The sequence below is a fragment of the Pristiophorus japonicus genome, unplaced genomic scaffold, assembly GCF_044704955.1.
Source record: "Pristiophorus japonicus isolate sPriJap1 unplaced genomic scaffold, sPriJap1.hap1 HAP1_SCAFFOLD_332, whole genome shotgun sequence".
Lineage (NCBI taxonomy): Eukaryota > Metazoa > Chordata > Chondrichthyes > Pristiophoridae > Pristiophorus > Pristiophorus japonicus.
Genome location: NW_027253128.1, coordinates 329,166 through 348,832, shown reverse-complemented (window position 1 = coordinate 348,832; position 19,667 = coordinate 329,166). Strand labels below are relative to the sequence as shown.

Sequence of the window (19,667 nt, the reverse complement as noted above, 5' to 3'; positions counted from 1 at the left end):
AAGTTGTTAGGATCTGGAATGCACGGCTTGAAAGGGTGGTTGAGGCAGACTCAATCTTATCTTTCAAACGGGAGTTGGATAAGTGTCTGAAGGAAAAACAATTGCAAGGCTACGTTAAAAGGGCGGGGGAGTGGGACTCGCTGAGAGTCGGCACTGGCTCGATGGGCCGAATGGCCTTCCGTGCTGTAACCATTCCATGATTCTATAAGTTAGCGGCACATTTCATAGTGTGGGTGGAAGCAGAACATTGCAAAGGGACATGGACTGAGTCGGCAAAACTAGAGGCATCTGATTCAGGAGATTCTGGTGAAGCAGAAATTCGGGAGTTTAATGACTTTGAAACGAAGATTTTTGTTTTGTGCAGCTTCGGTCAGAGAAATGTTTGTGAAAGTAATTTTTTGCAGAAAGGGATGCAGCATTTCATCTTCTGTCTTAACACTTCTTTCTGGGTGTCGGGTCTCATTTCCTTTCGATGTTATTCTTCCAGAATGTATATTTTCTTTGGTGTTTCACAATAACCAGACCCTTGCTCTAAAGTCAGTCTCACTGTTTCCCCAGTCTCCTGTTGATGTTACCAGCAATGAACATTTTGAACCAGACCCCAAAAGCAGTGTGTAAAATGGTTTATGGTTTAAGAGTTAACTTGCAGAGCATGGGTAAATTATCCAATTATGGAATCTCCTTCAGTTAGAATTTCTTTATTTGTGCAAAAGAAGATAATCGGTTAATTAACGATGTATTCCCGTGAAAGCAACATAAATTGTAGTTAAAAAGTAATCAACAAACTTGGTGTTCGAACCCGAGAATCTGCGATTAGAAATCTCACGCTGTATCAACTGAGCTCGCTGTGCTTCTGCTAAAGCAAACGTTTTTGTCGCTGATTGCAGCCAGGCGCCTGTTGGCTCCGCCCCAGATGTTTAAACTTAATGTCGAAGAACTGCCAGGATCTTCTTGAATGGTGGACCAGGCTCGAGGGGCCGAATGGCCTACTCCAGCTCCTAATCCTGACATGTTTATGATCATATGACCTTTCACAGGAGAACAATCTCGCCCTGAGCATGCATGAGGAGAAAGTTCCAGAAAATATTCCCACCCGATGAGCTTTCACGTGTGAGGCGAACGTGTTAACCGCTGCAATGCGGAAACATCTCCACTTTCAGCACCCGGTCAGACGGAAATATTAAGCGAGCAGGTGAACTGCAGAATGCCACTTTTAAGGAGCTGGTCGTGGTGCCAATCAAATCAGTTTTGCTTAATGACTAAAAATAAGAAAAGGGATTTGAAACCGCGCTTTAAGAGCAGACTGCTAACTGAACGCAGCAACTTCGACGGCTCGGCCATCCAGACTGTAAGTTCATTTAAATTTTGAACTTTTGTGTCTTGTTACATGAAGTAAATGAAGGCATCTGTCATATCTGTGCCTGACAGCGGGGAAACAGTGAGAAAAACATTGGAGCAAGTGTCAGGTTATAGCCAAACAGCAAAGAAGTTCGCAACTTTTGAAGAACAATGATCCCGACATGATTTGAATACACAGCCTTCTGATCGGGAGTCAGACACACTACCGTTGCACCACAAGGTCTACAGTGCAAATTTTCCATGTTTGGAAACAAGAAGGTTCCTGAAACACAGTTTCATTTACCCTGCATTGGTGCAATGAAAGGGCTTTAAAATCCCCGGCCACTCCCAGCGTGGGTCAGACAGCATCAGAAGCAGTGCCCACCTGTCACTCACCCTCTCACGCCCGCTTTCATCACCTGCTGCGCGCAGACTGCAGCAAATCCAGTTCATCATCATCATAGGCAGTCCCTCAAAGAGAGGATGACTTGCTTCCTCGCCAAAAAAGGATGAGTTCACAGGTGTTTCAATATTCCAGGTCCTGAAATGTATGTTGAAGGGTGGAAGATGCCTGTGCGTGGATTTTTTTAACGTGTGATGGCCGTTGCACCCCAGCCATCACACGGGCTTGACAGAGCGAGGTATTCGTCCAGTGGCAAGGGTTAAACAAGACGACTGGAGAACAGCTCTGCTGCACGGACCCAGTGTGCACACATATCGCAGTGTGGGCTGGCCCGTGCTGCCCCTGGGCCCCTGGCCCTGAACTCATGCCTCCCCTGGGCCCCGATCACATCCCTCCACAGTCTCTCGCCGCTCCTTCGCCCCGATCTCGCCGCTCCTGCTGTATCTGCCCACGCTCCAATCACTGACCTGGACCTTGATGACATCACACTTCGCTGCCGCCGCCCTCCTGCACCAGCTCGCGCTGCTCCCTGGAGTCGTCTCCCGGGAACTCCAAGCTGCTCCCAGGGCCGCTCACTGTTCCTTTTATGTCCCCGACCTGCCGCTGGTGTTCTCCCGTTAGTGTATCCAGGCTGCGGGTGGCCACTCCGAGCGCAGCAGAGGGGTTTCTGCATTAGTTCTGGGTGGGGACAGTATCTTTCCCCTTCTCTCTTCCTCTTGTCTCGATCCCTGTGCTTTTATTTCTCTATTTATTCCCCCTGTCTCAGTTTCTAGCGTTTAAAAGGGAACAAAAGATGAAATGGGTTTCATTGTGCAACAACTTACTTCACTCAAAGTTAGATGCACTGCTGTTCGCCATGAGGTCAAAGTAGCTAGCCGTTGATATTCAGGTTCTTATATAAATATATATAAATATATCAACATCTATCATAACTGTTCCCTGGTGGTCGAGGGGTTAAGATCTGCCGCACTGACGTGGTAACGATACTCGATCAATTCATCGCATAAAAATAATTGAGGTCTGTGAGACGATTAATAATTGCTGTAAGCACCATGAATACCAATACTTTCTGCGATAGCCCGAGCTTACAGACGATCTGGCTTCTCCTGCCCTTTGCCGGGCACGTGTTCCGGGTTTAATTTTACAAAATGGGTGAGTTCACTGATCGCGGGGAGACGGTAGGCGCCTCTGTGGCCCCACTGTGAGGATGTGGAAGTGAACACGGTGGCTGGGTGATCCGTGACATTTCTGTAAAGGGCAGTGGAGGAGAAGGATTGAGAACTTGCAGTGTGGAACTGAAGTTGTTTCAGGTGAGCCTCCTCATTCCCGATCAGCACAGAGGGAGCTCACTGGTCAGCTCCCCTCTGTTGGGGCTGTTGTACCAGTGGTTTCTGTAGTGTAGTGGTTATCATGTTTGCTTTACACGCAAAAAGTCCCTGGTTCGATCCCAGGCAGAAACATTTTGTTTAAACTTGCCAAATGGGAACAATCGGAGGCGAGTTTCGTCTCCTGGCAAATGCTGCCTGATTTGCTGAGATTTGCAGAATTTGCTGTTTTTATTTGCTATTTATTCTCCTGGCAAAAGGGCTCCCTTATTCCTGAATTGCTCTTTATTTAACCAATAAATAGATAACTTTCAGTGAGAGAAAATGGATCCACCGGGACCTTTTGCGTGTGAGGCCAACATGATATCCGCTACACTGCAGCCCATCAAAGGGCGAGAAACCACTGGATATAAAGGATGAGCTCACAAATATCAGGGGCAGTGCAGTCTGGTCAACGTCAAACCCTCCCTTCTTATTCAGCAGAGGCATGAACGGGAGTCAGACGCCACAAAGTCGCCATTAAAGACAAAAATTCAAATAACACTTCCAAATCTTTTCACTGTAAAATTCTTTCACGTTATTTGAAATCCTACGATGTTGAATCTGAAAATGAGCACCGTGGGATTTTATCTTCACAACTGATTCTATTATCTGTGCATGGTCGGATTAACCGGTGCTGTTAAATTTGACAAAAGTTGCCCCAGATTCCCGGTGTCATCAGCAATGAAGATTTTGAAACAATCCCCGACAAAAATTGTGTAAAATGGGATCTGGTTTAACAGTTAACATGCAAAACACAGAAGAAATGATTGAAGTATCGACTGTCCCTCAGTCAGCATTTCTTTCATTGTGCAAAAGATGACATTGGGTTAAGTAATGATGCTTTCCCGTGAAATAAAAACAAAAGCTCTACAAAAAAACGGACGGTGACTGGCAAGTGAGCGCTGCTTCTGACTCCGAGTGGGAATGGGCGGGGATTTTAAAGCCCTTATCTTGAGGAACGTTCATATCGATAAACATCTCATATTCGTTGTGTAGAGCTCGTGGTGCAATGGTAACGCATCTCACTCGAGATGAGGACACTGCTATCGAAATCATGTCAGGGTTCCTGACCTTTGGGATAATTCCGGAATCAATATTTTCTTCACTGTGTCTTAATAACCAGACCCTTGCTCCAAGGTCTGTCTCACTGATTCCCCGGTGTCAGGCAGAGATACGCCTGCTGCCCTCATTTATTTCATGTGACAGGACACAAAAGTTCAAAATCAACCTGCAAGGGGCCAAACACAGCCGCACTTAGTCAGGATGGCTGAGCAGTCGAAGGTGCTGTGTTTGGATTGCAATTGCATATGGAGGAGTGGGTTCAAATCCAATGTCTGACACTTTCTGCTTTTAATCATTGAGCGAAACTCATTGTTTGGCACCTCGACCAACTCTTTAAAAGTGGCATTCAGCAATTCACCTGCTCGCTTAACATTTCCGTCTGACTTGGTGCTGAAAGTGGAGATGTTTCCGCAGTGTAGCGGTTAACACGTTCGCCTCACAAGCGAAAGCTCACCGGGCGGGAATATTTTCTGGAGCTTTCTCCTCATGCATGCTCAGGGGCGAGTTTGTTCTCCTGTGAAAAGTCATGAGATGATAAACATGTAAGGATTAGGGGCCGGAGTAGGCCATTCGGACCCTCGAGCCTGGTCCACCATTCAAGAAGATTCTGGCAGTTCCTCGACAGCAAGTTTAAACATCTGGGGCGGAGCCAACAGGCGCCTGGCTACAATCAACGACAAAAACCCGCATGTGGCAGAAGCCCCGCTCGATCAATTGGGAGAGCATGAAACTCTTAATCTTAGGGTCGCGGGTTCGAGCCCCGCGTTGGGGCTTTTTGTTAAATGTTATCCTGCATTCACCGGAAAACATCATTAATTAACCGATGATCTTCATTTGCATAATTAAAGAAATGCTTACTGAATGAGAGTCAATAATTTAATAATTTGGGACAAACAAGTGAAAGACACCTGGTGCTGGTGGGCAGTTTTGTTGCCTTTGTCATTGATGCTTGATCTGCAAGTCTCGTTATCAAATCGTGTGCTCAACCGTCAGTTACCTGTTACAAATCAGCGGAGGAGAAACTAGTTTGTTGCTGCCTTTGCCTGCACAATGAGTGCTGAGATTATCTGTGCAATATGCAGTCTGCAGGATGAATAAAAGCAACGCTTTTTGAAATGCAGGCACTGCATGTTTTGCAATCAATAAAAAGTTGCATTTTCTTTTCATTCCAAGCATTTTACATTAATGCATTGCAATGCCAACACACTTTTTACCTGGCAGGACTGAAGTACAAGCTGTGATGAACAGTATGAAACAGAAACAGCTACTTGAGAACCCATAGCCTCGACAGTATCTGTGTGAATTGCTCTGCATCGATAATTAGCAGAGCGTAAAGTGGGGAAACTGACGGTGTGGATGAGAAAAGGCCGAGCCAAAGAGTAATATTGGAGATGATCTTGTTTTTGAAAAATGTTTCAAAGAATTTGGCATCGTTGGTTCCATGGTGTAATGGTGAGCATTCTGGACATGAATCCAGCGATCTGAGTTTAAATCTCGGTGGAAACTGAATGCTTGCTAAAAATCTGGGACAAACAAGTGAGAAACACCTGGTGCTGGTGGGCAGTTTTGTTGCTTTGTCATTGATGCTTGATCTACAAGTCTCGTTGTCAAATCCTGTGCTCTGTGTTAGCACAGTCCCGCATTGCTGAACTCTTTGCTTCAGCATGCAGTCTGAAGTTTGGATTAAATAACAGGAAGATTGAAGTTTGGATGGTAAAGAGACTGTTAGACAATGTGGTGCCTTCAGCCAGTGAGATGAGTAACTGGTCATTGTCTGGATGTTAAATATTTGAGTACCTTGTTACGGTGGGAATAATGGAAACTCAGGACTAAACGATTTGATGATGTCTGTATGTTCAGTATTTGAGTGTCACCTTGTTACTATTTAATGACATCTGCAGGTTAAACAAGCAACATTAAGTCTGTCTGTTAAAAGATTCAGAAAGCAGTTAGTCAGGATTGATTAAATGGAAAGAATAAGAGTTCAAAGGCTTTTTCAGTATAAAGATGAGACTTTTATGGACTGTAGAGACACAGACAGCAGAGACACTGGACATTCGGAAGGTGTGTGTCTCAGGCAGCCACGGAAATCGAAGCAAGCTGCCTTTGTGAAGTGTTCTTAGTAACTTTCGCACTTGGTTTGTTTAGTATGAATGTTTAAATAAAAGTCCCGATCCTGCCTTTACTACAACGGAGTGTGTGCGGGTAATTCGACGTTAAAAGCAACGAAGCGAAAAGAGCAAGACAGCCGTTTACAACATTTTGGTGATCACGACGTGATTTTCAAAATTTCGTTGGCTTATTTGAAGCCCCCGACATGAAGTAGAAAGTTGGCTGAGTTGTTGGAAGAAGGGTTTCCCACACATCAGTTCGAGGGGTAAGCATTCTCTTAGTTGTCGTGATTAAAGGGATCTTCAGTTAGTAATGGGAGGCTCAGGGGATATTTCAGTTGAGCTCCAGCCATTTCTTAATGAGTGGATTGAGTCGAAAGGGCGAACTTATGGGATAAGACAGGAAACAATGACAGGAGGAGTGAGAGAGACACGGCAGTCCTTAGTGAAGAGTGTCCAGTTAAAAAAGATTAAAGTGTTTGGGTTAAAAAGTGATAAAAAGAGAAAAGCGTTAGTGTTGCAGTGTCTCATGCTGGGGATTCAAACGTTAGGAGAAGAGGCTGAGGCTCGAGATAGGGAAGTCTCAGAACTCAGAGAGCAGCTAACAGCAGTGAGTAAAGAAGTAGAGAATTGGTGATTTCAGGCACTCGGGGCAGCCAGGACTGTTGTGACACTGGATCATCATCTTGCTGATGAACAGAAGCGTAATCAAGATCTAGAGAAAGGAATATCTAAGCTGCAGCAGATGGTGGTATTCGGTTGCCCACGGAGACAGCAATCGATAAAGCTGGGTGGTATTCGGAGGATTTCCTGGGTCTGAGAGTTGAAAATGGGATTAAAGGACAGGGAGAATGGCTACGGTTCCCTTCCACAGCTCCTTTGTCTTCTCTGACTTCGGAGCCTCGAACCCTTGTGGTTCACGTGGCAAAGTTAGGATCGGAGGCGGAGTACTTAAATGCCTCTTCGGTTACTCAGGCGCTTAACACCCCACAACATTACACACGACCTTCCGGTAATGTGGAGAGTGGGGGAAACACGCTCGAGCGGACAAGGCGAGAGCAGGATCATGATTCCTCTACTCCCTGTGGAGCTCGTGAAGGGAACACGACCTTAAGTGGTTTTGGGGATACCTGGTATGAGCGAGGAGGGGTCAAGTTACAGGACATGAGAGCTATCCTTCGTGAAGTGGGACCCGCACATCTTTAGGATCTTAATAAGTTTGCCCAGTGGTGGTGTAATATTCTGGGATGGTGGCAGTCAGGGAACATATCAGAGAAACCGAGGGTTCACATGGTTCTGTGAGGTTTAGGGAATCACCGGGGAAAGGTAGTAGGTTTTGAAACAACTTCCAGGTCTCATGCTTGGTAGAATAATAGCTGCAATCTTTGTTACTCACTCAGGGCCACAGTTAATAAAGCGGCTTGCATTATTACCAGGGGAAGGACCCAGGGAAGCTGGGGAACGTATATTCCAGTTGTGTAAAAGTTTGGGAAGTAATTGGATTGATATCAGTCATTACGGGGATGGTACACATAGAGAGATCATTTTGACTCTCCTATCCCCGTCAGTAGTTCTGGAAGTAGATGCCTGGGGTGGGAATGATCGTTTTGATAAATGGTTGGCAAGGGTAGAAAGCTTGTATCAGGGAGCTGCAGGAATTTCAGTCATGGAAGTGAGACAGGGGTTACAGCGATGGAAGGCAGAAGGGCCTGAGAGGATGAATCCCGCGAGGAGTCACATAAAAGGAGCAGGACAAGGTGGTGGCCGTCAGTTGATAGAGGACAGGGATAGACTGGCTAAAGAATTAGAAAAGTGAAAAGAAAAGTTGAAGAATCAGGAAAGAGAAGCTGGAGACACAGACAGGAATGATACCTCGGTTTAGTTGCTGAGGTCGGGGGTAGATTCCGCAGGTGAGGGAGGATCCCTATAGGGATGCCGAGCCTCAACCACACATGTCGTTCCTTTAGGACCCTTACTTCAGGATAGGGGTGGCCATACCCTTATCGAGGCTTGTGTGGAAGGGCAGCGGGAAATGGACACAGGGTCAGCCGGACAAATGAAGGTGCTCCTGGAGGAAGGGGATTCCCCTCTTCAGAGACAGTTCCCCAACACCCCAGATACACGAGGAGCAGTTACCGAACAGTCAGAGATGAAAGCAGTGGGAGAAGCTTGTTCAGAAACACTTAAAGTTTCTGCAGGAATGGGCTGTCTCAGAACTGATGAGATGTTCAGTGAAAAGCTCAAATTTGGGAGTTACAAACATGATCTTTAAGGATGCGAAATAGAAGTTGGATTGTTGCAAATGTCGAGAGAGTGAATTACAGCAGTTCCGAAGGGTGAACTGAGAGAAGGACTGGGTCTCACGACTGACTATTCAGCATTTCCGTCATCCTTCTCCCACAAAGCAGAGGAAATTGTTAAAACCTGGGCAGAGGGTAATAGACTTAGTCGAAGACACCGATTGTAAGTTTACATTTCTGAATGTAAACAGCATGGAATTCAGTTGGAAACATCAAAAATTGAAAATTGACTTTTAAGTAAAAATGGCTATGGTGATCACAGACCAACGGACTTTAAAATGGCATCCTGAGAATCTGAATCTACAACAACCCTACTTTGACCCTAAGCGTGCTGCTATTTGGAAGAAGGAAATACGGAAATTGAATACAACATTTCAACAGCTACAGATTTGAATCAAGCAATCGTTGTGGACATTAACCATCAAACTGCGGAAATCGAGAATGTACACACAACTTTGGACCAGTTTGGACATGTAAGCTGGTGGGAGTCATTGTTGGGATGGAGCCCGACGGCAACAGGCGTGATGAACACAATGATACACCCTGTCCTTATGCTGGTGCTGGTTCAGCTGGTCGTGCTGGTCATTTTGATTTACTGCGGATGGCGTGATGGAAAACAAGGACTACAACTGGACAATGCTGTTGAACGAGCTCGAGCCACCATGCAAATGTATGTTACCCAGATAAGACCTGCAGAGAGGCGAGGAGAAGAAGTGGGGGAATGTGGGAGCATTGCTGAACTCTTTGCTTCAGCACGCAGTCTGAAGTTTGGATTAAAAAACAGGAAGATTGAAGTTTGGATGGAAAGAGACTGTTAGACAATGTGGTGCCTTCAGCCAGTGAGATGAGTAACTGGTCATTGTCTGTATGTTAAATATTTGATTGTACCTTTGTTACTATTTAATGACATCTGCAGGTTAAACAAGCAATATTAAGTCTGTGTGTTAAACAATTCACAAAGCCGTTTGCTGTGATTGTCTAAATGTAAAGAAATAAGAGTATAAAGATGAGACTCACACACGCAGACACCAGAGACACTGGACATTCGGAAGGTGTGTGTCTCAAGCAGCCACGGAAATCGAAGCAAGCTGCCTTTGTGAAGTGTTCTCAGTAACTTTCATACTTGGTTTGTTTGGTATGAATGTTTAAATAAAAGACCCGATCCTGCCTTTACTACAACGGAATGTGTGCGGGTAATTCGAGTTTAAAAGCAACGAAGCAAAAAGAGCAAGACAGCCGTTTACAACATTTTGTAACAGGTAACTGATGGTTGAGCACACGATTTGATAACTAGACTTGTAGATCAAGCATCAATGACAAAGGCAACAAAACTGCCCACCAGCACCAGGTGTCTTTCACTTGTTTGTCCCAAATTTTCAGCAGCTGGGACAACAAGGAATCAGGTTCCACCGAGATTTGAACTCAGATCACAGAGTGTTCACCATTACACTATAGAACCAACCATGGTAAAATATTTGAAACAATTCTCAAAAACAACAAAATCATCTCCAACAGTACACTTTGGCTCGGCCTTTTCTCATCCACACCATCAGTTTCCTCTCTTTGCTCTCTGCTAATTATCGATGCAGAACAATTCACACAGATGCATCGAGGCTATGGTTTTACAAGTAGCTGTTTCTGTTTCACACTGTTCATCACAGCTTGTACTTCAGTCTTGCCAGGTAAAAAGTGCGTTGGCATTGCAATGTATTGATATAAAATGCTTGGCATGGAAAGAAAATGCAAAGTTTTGTCCAGTTAGCGAGTAGGTGACGAGGTTTGGGGTTGATGTGCGTCGCTTTCAATCTTTGAAATTTCACCAAGCAAAGAAACGGAGAATTGAACTGTCCCTGTTAGCATTGTGTTTGCGTTTAATCACAGCAATATCCGCAGTCAGGACCTGAAAAGGAATTAATACCTAATACCGGCTTCGGGACTATCAGAATACTTCGTCACAGACAAGGCACCGGAAGGCTGGAAGGTAGATCACACCGGTTGTGGGAGAGCTGGTTGGTGGTGACATGGAAGTGTCTGCAGTGTGTGGGACCACACTGCTTCCACACATCCACAATGAATGTCTCACCCTTTACTTGGGAAAAGTACAACTGACAGTGGACAAGTTCCATCCCGGTCAGAGCAATCTGAAGCTTTAACTGACTGACACCCTGGTTTGGGATGTCTTGCAGTGTGCAATTGCGTCAGTCTCTGTGGCGCAATGGGTTAGCGTGTTCGGCTGTTAATCGAAAGGTTGGTGGTTCGAGCCCACCCAGGGACGAAGCATTTAAATGTTTTTCCCCGTGGATTCGGTGCTGCACGATTCCAGGTTGTCATTGTGCGTTTTGGCTGCGCGAATATATTCCACAAACATTGCCAGCTGTGCTGTTATCCAGTGAGTTCCCACTCCAATACTTTTATGAGCATTCAGTTTGAGTGTATACAGAACTGAACAGAGATATCAGAAAATTTAACAAGGTTGTGGGACATTGTTTTTTGTTAATATTGAACCACTATTATGAATAAATCCATTTCTTAAAATATTTGATTGAACATGTTTTCAAAATGTTTCCACGCAGTTTTGAACCAGGGACATTTCGCGTGTGAGGTGAATCTAATAACCACTACATTACGACAACACTATAGCAATGTTCGGAACATAACCAGAGCTTTAACCGACACAGCTGGCCTCTACTTCAGGACCTGGTTTTATGAGAATAGAGTGATGGTGCTATATTTAGGAAGGCTGTGAGTGTGGCAGGAATTGATCTAGTGTTTCCCAGACTTTACACATAGGAACAGGAGGTGGCCATTTAGCAGCGAGTGGTTAGGATCTGGAATGCACGGCTTGAAAGGATGGTGCAGGCAGACTCAATCTTATCTTTCAAACGGGAGCTGGATCAGTGTCTGAAGGAAAAACAATTGCAGGGCTACGGGGAAAGGGCGGGGGAGTGGGACTCGCTGAGAGTCGGCACGGGCTCAACGGGCCGAATGGCCTTCCGTGCTGTAACCATTCCATGATACTATAAGTTAGTGGCACATTTCATAGTGTGGGTGGAAGCAGAACACTGCAAAGGGACATGGATTGAGTCGGCAAAACTAGAGGCATCTGATTCAGGAGATTCGGGGGGCGCGGAAATTCGGAAGTTTAATGACTTTGAAAGGAACATTTTTGTTTTGTGCAGTTACGGTCAGAGAAATGTTTGTGAAAGGAATTTTTTGAACAGAGGAATGCAGCATTTAATCTTCTGCCTTAACACTTCTTCCTGGGTGTCGGGGTAACATTTCTTTTCGAGGTTATTCTTCTCAAAAATGAGTGAGATGTAGTCCTTCAGACTAGGGGGATCAAGGGCTATGGCGAGAAAGCAGGAATGGGGTATTGAAGTTGCATGTTCAGCCATGAACTCATTGAATGGTGGTGCAGGCTCAAAGGGCCGAATGGCCGAACCCTGCACCTATTTTCTATGTTTTCTATGTTTCTTGAATTTATATTTTCTTTGGTGTTTCACAATAACCAGACCTTTGCTCTAAAGTCTTTCTCACTGTTTGCCCAGTCTCCTGTTGATGTTACCAGCAATGAACATTTTGAACATAGAAACATAGAAACATAGAAAATAGGTGCAGGAGTAGGCCATTCGGCCCTTCTAGCCTGCACCGCCTTTCAATGAGTTCATGGCTGAACATTCAACTTCAGTACCCCATTCCTGCTTTCTCGCCATACCCCTTGATCCCCCTAGCAGTAAGGACCTCATCTAACTCCTTTTTGAATATATTTAGTGAATTGGCCTCAACAACTTTCTGTGGTAGAGAATTCCACAGGTTCACCACTCTCTGGGTGAAGAAGTTCCTCCGCATCTCGGTCCTAAATGGCTTACCCCTTATCCTTAGACTGTGACCCCTGGTTCTGGACTTCCCCAACATTGGGAACATTCTTACTGCATCTAACCTGTCTAACCCCGTCAGAATTTTATATGTTTCTATGAGGTCCCCTCTCATTCTTCTGAACTCCAGTGAATACAAGCCCAGTTGATCCAGTCTTTCTTGATAGGTCAGTCCCGCCATCCCGGGAATCAGTCTGGTGAACCTTCGCTGCACTCCCTCAATAGCAAGAATGTCCTTCCTCAGGTTAGGAGACCAAAACTGTACACAATACTCCAGGTGTGGCCTCACCAATGCCCTGTACAACTGTAGCAACACCTCCCTGCCCCTGTACTCAAATCCCCTTGCTATGAAGGCCAACATGCCATTTGCTTTCTTAACCGCCTGCTGCACCTGCATGCCAACCTTCAATGACTGATGTACCATGACACCCAGGTCTCTTTGCACCTCCCCTTTTCCTAATCTGTCACCATTCAGATAATAGTCTGTCTCTCTGTTTTTACCACCAAAGTGGATAACCTCACATTTATCCACATTATACTTCATCTGCCATGCATTTGCCCACTCACCTAACCTATCCAAGTCGCTCTGCAGCCTCACAGCATCCTCCTCGCAGCTCACCCTGCCACCCAACTTAGTGTCATCCGCAAATTTGGAGATACTACATTTAATCCCCTCATCTAAATCATTAATGTACAGTGTAAACAGCTGGGGCCCCAGCACAGAACCTTGCGGTACCCCACTAGTCACTGCCTGCCATTCTGAAAAGTACCCATTTACTCCTACTCTTTGCTTCCTGTCTGACAACCAGTTCTCAATCCATGTCAGTACACTACCCCCAATCCCATGTGCTCTAACTTTGCACATCAATCTCTTGTGTGGGACCTTGTCGAACGCCTTCTGAAAGTCCAAATATACCACATCAACTGGTTCTCCCTTATCCACTCTACTGGAAACATCCTCAAAAAATTCCAGAAGATTTGTCAAGCATGATTTCCCTTTCACAAATCCATGCTGACTTCGTCCTATCATGTCACCTCTTTCCAAATGCACTGCTATGACATCCTTAATAATTGATTCCATCATTTTACCCACTACCGATGTCAGGCTGACCGGTCTATAATTCCCTGTTTTCTCTCTCCCTACTTTTTTAAAAAGTGGGGTTACATTGGCTACCCTCCACTCCATAGGAACTGATCCAGATTCAATGGAATGTTGGAAAATGACTGTCAACGCATCCACTATTTCCAAGGCCACCTCCTTAAGTACTCTGGGATGCAGTCCATCAGGCCCTGGGGATTTATCGGTCTTCAATCCCATCAATTTCCCCAACACAATTTCCCGGCTAATAAGGATTTCCCTCAGTTCCTCCTCCTTACTAGACCCCCCGACCCCTTTTATAACCGGAAGGTTGTTTGTGTCCTCCTTCGTGAATACCGAACCAACACTGAGCAAATTGGGACATGCTTTAACAGTTAACGTGGGGCTCGAACCCCCAAAAGCGAGATTAAGATTCTCATGTTGGACCGATTGATCTCACGGGGCTTCTACCAAATAGACGTTTTTGTCACTGATTGCAGCCAGGCGCCTGTTGGCTCCACCCCAGATGTTTAAACTTGCTGTCGAGGAACTGTCAGGATCTTCTTGAATGGTGGACCAGGCTCGAGGGGCCGAATGGCCTACTCCGTCCCCTAATCCTTACATGTTTATGACCTTATGACCTTTCACAGGAGAACAAACTCGCCCCTGAGCATGCATGAGGAGAAAGCTCCAGAAAATATTCCCACCCGGTGAGCTTTCGCATGTGAGGCGAATGTGTTAACCGCTACACTGCGGAAACATCTCCACTTTCAGCACCCGGTCAGACGGAAATGTTAAGCGAGCAAGTGAACTGCTGAATCTCACTTTGAAGGAGTTGATCATGGTGTCAAACAATGAGTTTAACTTAATGATTAAAAATAAGAAATGTCAGATTAAAACACAGACCTCGAGAGAAGACTGCAACCTGAACACAGCACCTGAGACCGCTCGGCCATCCTGACTATTTAATGCTGTATGTGGCCATCTGCAGGTTGATTTTGAACTTTTGTATCCTGAAACATGTAATAAATGAGGGCAGCAGGCGTATCTCTGTCTGACACCGGGGAAACAGTGAGACAAACCTTGGAGCAAGGGTCTGGTTATTGCCAAACAGCAAAGAATATATTAATTCTGGAAGAACAATATCTAAAAGTACAGTAACCCTGATGTGATTTAAACACGCTACCTTCGGAACTGAAATCAGTCACGCTACAATTGCGCCACGAGGTCTACATCATAAGACTCAGATGTTCGTCTATATGAAGGTGTCACAATAAAAGGAGCTTTAAAATCTCCGCCCATTCCCACAGGTGTCAGAAGCAGCGCTCACCTCCCAGTCACTGTATGGTTTTTTCTAAAACTTTTGTGTTGCTTTCACGGGAAAGCATCATTAATTAAACCCTCACCTTCTTTTGCACAATGAAAGAAATGCTAACTGAGGGACAGTCGATATTTCAATCATTTGTCCTGTGCTTTGGGGAGCGGGCAGGGAAGTGGACCTGAGTCCATAATCGGATCAGCCATGATCGTATTAAATGGCGGAGCAGGCTCGAGGGGCGTATGGCCGACTCCTGCTCCTACTTCTTATGTTTTTTTTTTATTCTGCATGTTGACCCATTTTACACACTGTTTTCTAGGATCTGGTTCAAAATCTTCATTGCCGATGACATCAGGAATCTGGGGCAACTTTTGTCAAATTTAACAGCACCGGTTATTCTGACCATGCACAGAAAATAGAATCAGAAGTGAAGATAAAAGCCCATGGTGCTCATTTTCAGATTCAACGCAGTAGGATTTCAAATAAAGTTTAAGAATTTTACAGTGAAAAGATTTGGAAGAGTTATTGCATTTGTGTCTTTAATTAAACTTTGTGGCGTCTGACTCCCGTTCATGCCTCTGCTGAATAAGAAAGGAGGGTTTGACGTTGACCAGACTGCACTGCCCCTGATATTTGTGAGCTCATCCTTTATATTCAGTGGTTTCTCGCCCTTTGATGGGCTGCAGTGTGGCGGATATCACGTTGGTCTCACACGCGAAATGTCCCCGGTGGATCCGTTTTCTCTCACTGAAAGTTATCTATGTATTGAAGTGAAATAAAGAGCACTTGAGGAATAAGGGAACACTTTTGCCAGGAGAATAAATAGCAAATAAAAACAGCAAATGCTGGAAATCTCAGCAGGTCAGGCACTATTTGACAGGAGACGAAACTCGCCTCTGATTGTTCCTTTATAGCAAGTTTAAACATAATGCTCCTTCCCGGCATCGAACCTCATACCTTTAATGTGTAATCCAAACGTGATAAGCACACGTGATAACCACTACACTACAGAAATCTCTGGCACAGCTGGCACAACAGAGGGGAGCTGACCAGTGAGCTCCCTCTGTGCTGATCGGGAATGTGTTGGCTCACCTGAAACAACTTCTGTCCCACACTGAAAGTTCTCAATCCTTCTCCTCCGCTGCCCTTTACAGAAATGTCACGGATCACCCAGCCACCGTGTTCACTTCCACATCCTCACAGTGGGGCCACAGAGGCTCCTACCGTCTCCCCGCGATCAGCGAACTCGCCCAGATTACAAAATTAAACCCGGAACACGTGCCTGGCAAAGGGCAGGAGAAGCCAGATCGTCTGTAAGATCGGTCTATCACAGAAAGAATTGGTATTCATGGTGATTACAGCAATTATTGATCGTCTCACAGAACTCAATTATTTTTATGCGATGAATTGATCGACAATTGAAACCAGGTTAGTGCGCCGGATCTTAACACCTCAACCACCAGGGAACAGTTATGATACATGTAGATATATTTATATATATTTATATATGAACCTGAATATCAACGGCTAGCTACCTAGACCTCATGGTGCAACGGTAGTGCGTCTAACTTTGAGTGAGAGAAATTGCTCCACAGTGACACTCATTTCATCTTTTGTTCCCTTTTAAACACTAGAAACTGAGACAGGGGGAATAAATAGAGAAATAAAAGCACAGGGATAAAGACAAGAGGAAGAGAGAAGGGGAAAGATACTGTCCCCACCCAGAACTAATGCAGAAACCCTTCTGCTGCAGTCGGGGTGGCCACCCGCAGCCTGGATACACTAACGGGAGAACACCAGCGGCAGGTCGGGGCCATAAAAGGAACGGCGAGCGGCCCTGGGAGCAGCTTGGAGGTCCCGGGAGACGACTCCAGGGAGCAGCGCGAGCTGGTGCAGGAGGGCGGCGGCAGCGAAGAGTGACGTCATCAAGGTGCAGGTCTGTGATTGGAGCGTGGGCAGATACAGCAGGAGCAGTGAGACCGGGGCGAAGGAGCGGCGAGAGACTGTGGAGGGATGTGATCAGGGCCCAGGGGAGGCATGAGTTCGGAGCCAGTGGCCCAGGGGCAGCACGGGCCAGCCCACACTGCGATATGTGTGTGCACTAGGTCCGTGCAGCAGAACTGGTCTCCAATCGACCTGCTTAACCCTTGCCACTGGACCAAGACCTCGCTCTGTCAAGCCCGTTTGATGGCTGGGGTGCAACGGCCATCACAACTAAAAACAATCCACGCACAGGCATCTTGCACCCTTCGGGTTGTAGTTCGGATCTTTCATTGAAACACCTGTGAACACATCCTTTTTCGGCGTGGAAGCAAGTCATCCTCGTTTCAAGGGACCAACTATGATGATGATGATGATGGATACATTAACGTCCCAACAGCTCATTGACTGCAGGAGTGGACCGTGCGGCGCTTCAGAAAACATGTCGAAAAGGCAAAGTCACTGATTCCATCTCATGTGCTCCTCCGATCAAGAATAACAACACACACTAAAAATGTTTCAATAATGGTTACATTTTATCTCCGTGCAGCCTCTACAGTAAAAAGACACCACAATGGTAGTGCGAATACATTCTTCCCATCAAAGTTCTATTTGTGCTACTTTGTTGTGGCAAATCTTGATTGCAGTCACCAAGATATCCCTTGAGATATAGGGTAAAACTCATGCTTTTCCTTTGGCAATGCTTTTAATAATCTGAGAAGATTTGACTGGAGGTTTATTAACAAATAGCACTTCGTAAGGCCTTTATCTCCATATTTGCTAAGCAGTTGGCTCGTTGGTCTAGTTGTATGATTCTCACTTTGGGGTTGTTATTTGAAATTTGCGAGAGATCCCGGGCGAGCCCTTTTTTTGCCGTGAATTTTGAATTTGCATCGAACTATTGCAAAGAAGCACTTGCATTTCTGCAGCGTCTGTCAGGAGCTCATAACGCCCCAAAGCGCTTTACAGCCGTTGAGTTACCTTTGAAATGTTGTCACGTGAGTAAAGATGTGCCCAAATCACCCCACACGCACCTCAACTCTTTGTGAAGGAGTTCATAGAATCATAGAAGTTTACAGCACGGGAGGAGGAAAATTCGCCCCATCGTGTCCACGCCGGCCAACAAGAGGCTATCCAGCCTAATCCCACTTTCCAGCTCTAGGTCCATAACACTGCAGTTTACAGCACTTCAGGTCACATCCAAGCACTTGTTAAATGTGGTGAGCGTTTCTGCCTCTACCACCCTTTCAGGCAGTGAGTTCCAGATCCCCACAACACTCTGCGTGCAGAAATAAATAGGTGCAGGCAAAGGCCATTCGGCCCTTCGAGCCGCACCACCACGGAGAATGAAACAGTTAATTCAGAGACCATGGTCCAGAACTTAAAGAAGGGTAACTTTGAAGGTATGAGGCATGAATTGGCTAGGATAGATTGGCGAATGATACTTAAGGGGTTGACAGTGGATGGGCTATGGCAGACATTTAAAGACCGCATGGATGAACTGCAACAATTGTACATCCCTGTCTGGTGTAAAAATAATAAAAAGGGAAGGTGGCTCAACCGTGGCTATCAACGGAAATCAGGGATAGTATTAAAGCCAAGGAAGTGGCATACAAATTGGCCAGAAATAGCAGCGAACCCGGAGACTGGGAGACATTTGGAACTTAGCAAAGGAGGACAAAGGGTTTGATTAGGGCAGGGAAAATAGAGTATGAGAGGAAGCTTGCAGGGAACATTAAAATGGACTGCAAAAGCTTCTATAGATATGTAAAGAAAAAAAGGTTAGTAAAGACAAACGTAGGTCCCCTGCAGTCAGAATCAGGGGAAGTCATAACTGGGAACATAGAAATGGCAGACCAATTGAACAAGTACTTTGGTTCGGTATTCACTCAGGAGGACACAAACAATCTTCCGGATATAAAAGCAGTCAGAGGTTCTAGTAAGAAGGAGGAACTGAGGGAAATCCTTATTAGTCGGGAAATTGTGTTGGGGAAACTGATGGGATTGAAGGCCGATATATCCCCAGGCCTGATGGTCTGCATCCCAGAGTACTTAAGGAGGTGGCCTTGGAAATAGCGGATGCATTGACAGTCATTTTCCAACACTCCATAGATTCTGGATCAGTTCCTATGGAGTGGAGGATAGCCAACGTAACCCCACTTTTTAAAAAAGAAGGGAGAGAGAAAGCAGGGAATTATAGACCGGTCAGCCCGACATCAGTAGTGGTGAAATTGATGGAATGAATTATTAAGGATGTCATAGCAGCGCATTTGGAAAGAGGTGACATGATAGGTCCAAGTCAGCATGGATTTGTGAAAGGGAAATCATGCTTGACAAATCTTCTGGAATTTGTTGAGGATGTTTCCATTAGAGTGGACAAGGGAGAACCAGTTGATGTGGTGTATTTGGACTTTCAGAAGGCTTTCGACAAGGTCCTACACAAGAGATTAGTGTGCAAAGTTAATGCACATGGGATTGGGGGTAGTGTGCTGACGTAGATTGAAAATTAGTTGGCAGACAGGGAGCAAAGAGTAGGAGTAAATGGGCACTTTTCAGAATGGCAGGCAGTGACTAGTGGGGTACCGCAAGGGCCCTAGCTGTTTACATTGTACATTAATGATTTAGACGAGGGGACTAAATGGGGTACTGTCTCCAAATTTGCAGATGACACTAAGTTAGGTGGCAGTGTGAGCTGCGAAGAGGATGCTATGAGGCTGCAGAGTGACTTGGATAGGTTAGGTGAGTGGGAAAATGCATGGCAGATGAAGTATAATGTGGATAGATGTGATGTTATCCACTTCGGTTGAAAAACCGAGAGACAGACTATTATCTGAA

The 19,667-nt window shown here is 45.5% G+C and overlaps 2 non-coding genes across 2 annotated transcripts; both read left to right on the top strand.

The window, feature by feature from the left end:
• Positions 1 to 3,128: 3,128 nt before the first annotated feature.
• Positions 3,129 to 3,201, top strand: trnav-uac (transfer RNA valine (anticodon UAC)). The gene has a single exon. It is a non-coding gene; the product is annotated as a tRNA-Val (tRNA).
• A 7,581-nt stretch (positions 3,202 to 10,782) lies between these two features.
• Positions 10,783 to 10,856, top strand: trnan-guu (transfer RNA asparagine (anticodon GUU)). The gene has a single exon. It is a non-coding gene; the product is annotated as a tRNA-Asn (tRNA).
• The last annotated feature ends 8,811 nt before the right edge of the window (positions 10,857 to 19,667 follow it).